This window comes from Ascidiella aspersa, chromosome 1 (assembly GCF_963924565.1).
Source record: "Ascidiella aspersa chromosome 1, kaAscAspe10.2, whole genome shotgun sequence".
In the NCBI taxonomy this organism is placed as follows: domain Eukaryota; kingdom Metazoa; phylum Chordata; class Ascidiacea; order Phlebobranchia; family Ascidiidae; genus Ascidiella; species Ascidiella aspersa.
Genome location: NC_139447.1, coordinates 14,087,032 through 14,092,060, shown reverse-complemented (window position 1 = coordinate 14,092,060; position 5,029 = coordinate 14,087,032). Strand labels below are relative to the sequence as shown.

At 38.0% G+C, this 5,029-nt stretch overlaps 1 pseudogene; it reads right to left on the bottom strand.

Annotated features, from left to right (window-relative positions):
- Positions 1–1,610: 1,610 nt before the first annotated feature.
- On the bottom strand, positions 1,611–3,673 carry LOC146167914 (zinc finger BED domain-containing protein 5-like; annotated as a pseudogene).
- Between the last annotated feature and the right edge of the window lie 1,356 nt (positions 3,674–5,029).

The window sequence follows — 5,029 nt, the reverse complement described above, 5'->3', positions numbered from 1 at the left end:
CATCCACACCACACGTCTTAGATGTTTTACTGACTGTTTGTGGTTCACAAATCAAATATCATGTTGGGATTGTTCATACATATTAAGAGCTTAGTTGATATTTTTGGAATATCAAAAAGACAAACATTTAGAAAAATGCCAAGAAAAACAAGACACTGGGTATTTAGAAAAATGTTGTGTAAACAGTTGAAATACACCGTAAAACTCATTGCAGAAAATTAACAAAAACCTAGTTATCAAAATAGGAAATTGGATAATTGCAAATCACAAGCGAAAAAAGCAATGCTGTGTAATGCATTTGTCCAAATCTGAGATACGAAACTATTAAAAGCAAAAACGAAGTTCTACTTTAGTTTTTTAAATTTGTAAACGGTGTATGTGCATTTTTAGGCGATTTTGACAATAATTCTGACAAATTTTGACCAAACGTGTAAATTTTGACAAAATTTTGACTTTTTTGACGAGTCAAAAAATAATCGCCCTATAGTTATTACCGTTATCACGGTGGTATTTACCGTTATCTACCAGGGGTTTTCAACCTTTTTTGCTCATGACCCACTAGATTAGTATAAAAATGGCGTTGGCCAATTAACGTTCAATGAAAAACACCAAGTTTCAACAACACAATAGATCAATAAAGCTTGTACATTATTTCAAATGTGTTGTGTCGCGTCGCCCAATACTTAAATGACGTGGCTTGGGACAGCCAGGCGAGTAACAGCTCAATATAAAAACAGACGAGTGAAAGACGCACGCCTTCTCCTTTAGCGCGGTTTTCTATTAAGAAAACGAAGAGGCGTAAACGCAAGATTAACACATAACAAGTAACACATACACACCAACTATGACCTGTCCAAGACAACCAACACGTGGCTGTTCAATGGACGCAGATGCCAAAACGCTGCAATTAAAAATCACTACAGTAAAACTTAAGTCATATTTGCGTACTATAACAACGTTACACGACATTTAGTATGTACAACATACACACCATTCGAAATACGTCACAGTTCTTTCACAGAGAATATAATTACTCTACTTATCTACGTTCAAAATGGCCACCGGTTAACAGCAGTTTTAAATCATAACTTTTCAACAAGGCATTAAACAAGTTCTTACGGGCAATGTCAAGCCAAGCAGTTCAACGTTGTCGTCAATTTTAATTTTTTTTCACTTAAATTTATGCTATTATTCTGAAGAAATGTAAAGCAATTTATACCTTTTTGGTTTACAGAACACACCAAACCTTTCGTCACAAAACAATGTCCTAAACTAGACAAAATTACTGTTCGCAAACAAAACGATTAACGTAACAATGAATACGTAACGAAGGCGATTGTCACGTTTGGACAACCTTCCCGGCATCTGTACCACCCGTTGGGAGGTGAAATCTAACACATTCTTTAAAGAAATGAATTCAAAAACATAAAATTAGGTCTAGGACTCTAGGTGTTTTCTATTTATCTGCCGGACTATTATGTGTTTAGTGACATGATTTCTGATATCGCTGGATGCCAAGCTCTGTGGCCCACTAAAAACAGCGTCATGGCCCATAGGTTGAAAACCTCTGCACTATACCATACCACCAATGAATAGCAATGAAACACAATTTAATGTAATAGATGCAACTGTTTCTTTGCACAAAGCTTGTCTATCCGAGGTAAAAACATTACTCACAGCACATTGAAAATCATGTTTAGGCCCAGTCAGATGATTCCGGCTCTTGGACTTAATGGCCATCAAGGCCAAGAACCCTTGCACAAACTCCCATGTCGAGGGAAAAGTTAGTAGCTGAGGAACAGCATTTCGGGCCTAAGTGGAAACCATGGTTAACCAGAAATTTATGGAGGAGCATTCCTTCTGCTTTGCTTTCGCTGTCTCGTCAACTTGAATGTCAATAATCTTTTCTGTTCTCCTGTTCCTAGGCGTAAAAAACTGGATTTATGCAGAATACATTGACAGCGTAGGTGCAACTTCCGAAATCTGGAAAATGATTCATTAGTTCCGTTCTGAGCAGCTTAAGGTGGTTAGCAATTTCTTGAGATAATTTATCACTGGGGCCACTGGAAGACTGGTAACAGTTTAAACATTCCGCACTGTTGGCTCTCCACGTTTTTAGTCCAGATATCTAGTTTGCGAATCAATGCTCCAGCTTTGTAATAAAAACTGTGATATTGATGTTTGGTCCTTTGAACGAAAGATTTACAAAGTTTAGAGCAGCGTTTCTCAACCGGTGCGCCGCGCAAGGCTGACAGGTGCGCCGCGAGCAAAAAGAAAAAAAAATGTAGGTCCTATTACACAAAACATATATTTTTACTTTTCTATTAAGCTTAGTTTATTGATTCCACAAGCCCTTCAAGTAGAAGACGCAATAAAGCCTACAAAGCAACAATATCTAAATCAGTAGATAATTTATAATAGGCTACCATAGTAGGCACATTAAGAACCACCGACATATTAACGCCATATTCGCAGTCCAAAATTAATCGGGATAAGACTTAAATGGACAAATTAACGTTTTTAATCTTAAAGGCTGGAGTCCCTATAGATATGCAACTATAAAACAGGGAGTCGAACCGTTTGACTTTTCCGGTTCAGGTTCGGTTCGGGTTCAAGGATTTTTTCGGAATCCGGTTCAGTTCCGGTTTCGGTTCGGGGGAATTTAAAAGTTCCGGTTCAGCTCCGGTTCAACCATCGCTATTTCAAAACCGGTTCATAAAGTTCCGGTTCAGATGCAATATAATTTGCGTTAAATCTCAAAATGTGGGTCGATAAATGGTCATTTAATCTAAGTTACGTGACTGATTAAAAAGCAGCAACTCAATATTGAAATATCTAAAAAATAAAAAATCAACGATTTTTTCATTCAATATTCATATTTTTTTCATAAATTTTCAAGTCATTTAATCTAAGTTACGTGACTGATTAAAAAGCAGCAACTCAATATTGAAATATCTAAAAAATAAAAAATCAACGATTTTTTCATTCAATATTCATATTTTTTTCATAAAATTTCGAGCATGGCGTAACTTGACTCTGTAAAATCGAAGTTGTGACGTCATGCAGGAGCGAACCGCTTTTATTTACAGGTTCGGGTTCGGTTAAGGTTCAGGTACTTTCAAATTATTCGGTTCAGTTCCGGTTCGGCTCCTTAAAATCTTATAAAAACCGGTTCAGGTTCGGTTACGGTTCGGAAAAAATTGACCCAAAACCGGTTCATAAAGTTCCGGTTCGGTTCCGGTTCGACTCCCTGCCATAAAACTTACATATTAAAAAAAGGAGAAGGCAATTTTTAAGAGAAATACCGGTACACCCAAAAAAATTCGCGCTCGCTTCGCTCGCAAGGTGCGCCGCTACGTTTTCATACGTCTCTAGGTGCGCCCCCAAATAAAAAAGGTTAAGAAACACTGGGTTAGAGCCTCCAAAATGTCCGACATGTAAGCCAGCCGTGAGATAAACTTATCGTTCTCCAAATCATCTTGAAAGTCGTGAGTTCTTTCTTTTGAAAAATGTCTGTAATTCATAACTAGGTATACAAAGACCCTCATTGTCACATTCCCGCGGGAAAGTCAGCGGACCTCTGTGTGGAAAAGGAGACACTTATGATCGGAACCGACATCTTCACAGAGCCCTGCAAAAATCCAAGCATTGCTGAAGCACCATCTGCCGTCATCCAACTAACATTTTTCAAACCAGTTAATTCCCCTTGCTTAAAGAAATTGTCCAAAACACTGAACAGATCTTTCCCTTCCGTTGTAGTAGCTACTAGCCAGCTCCTGACTTAACATTAAATCCGTTTTCACTGTGTCATTTTATATAAAGTGGACACAAACTGTGGATGGTTACACTTGGAGACATTGACTGATTGAGTTGAATGGCAAATCCAAACTTCCTTTAGTCAAGTAATCACTTGTTCAGTCATGTCAACAGACATATCTTGAATATACGTCATTTTACAGTGTCATCAGATAGGGATACACTGTTCAGTTTGGCCGCTGCCTCTCCTCGGATCAGGTTCTTTAGTCTTTACCAGTATTTTTGCTGCTGGTAAACAACGAACTCTGTGATCGTATGAGGTTGAGTTACCCCAAGAGACACTTTATATGATGAATTTACTATCCTTATTTAATTTGGTGAAACTGGCCTATCTGGTCTAGGCGTTGTCTTTTCGTATTTTCCCCAAGTCGTTCAAAATAACTTAGATCTCACTTCTTGTTTTTTGCATGATTTGAATCAAGGTGCCGTTTTAACAAGCTTGGCTTTATGGCCGCGTTAGAAAGGGTTTTCATGCAAACCACGCACTGTGGCAAACACTCTCCTCCGTGTTCGATTGCGATGAACCCATACTTTATGTATTCTGGATTATACTTTTGTTTCGACATGGTTAAACTGCCCTATAGCCAGGGTCGCCACACCGTTATTATTTCTAAGATTTGTGCCTATTTTTGGGTGCAGTGTCTTAGAAAACACTAGCGTGCTTATTTCTAAGAAACGTGCTTAATTTACAGTTGTAAAAAAAATTTTAGTAACTGAAACTGCTAAGCCTATTTAAAACCTGGTATGAATTTGTTGATTGTTGCGTTATTGTACATTATGCATTATTGGCTACTAATCAATTTTTATTACTGTGGTCAGGTGAAAGATATAATTTTAATTAAAATGGCATCAGGTGAAGTACGTCGACACATTGCTGCTCAAATGAGTAGCTGGACATAATGAACAATAGTAGGCCAGGGTGGTCCAAACCTAGGCCTGCGGGTCACAAAAAATAAAAAGTAAGACCCTATATAGACTATTTTTTGTACTTTAAAGCAGGGGTGTGCAACCTTTTATACTGCCGGGCCAAATATGTGTATTCGGATTAAACCACGGGCCACTTGCATAAATCTTGTCGACTACCCGTTTTAGTGACCACCACGAAAAGAAAACCGTTTCGTTTTTATTTTATTGAGAATCAACGGAAAGGTTGCTGGCAACCCGTTTATTCACTAGGTGTACATTATTCAGTTCTAAGCGATGAGGGGATTTT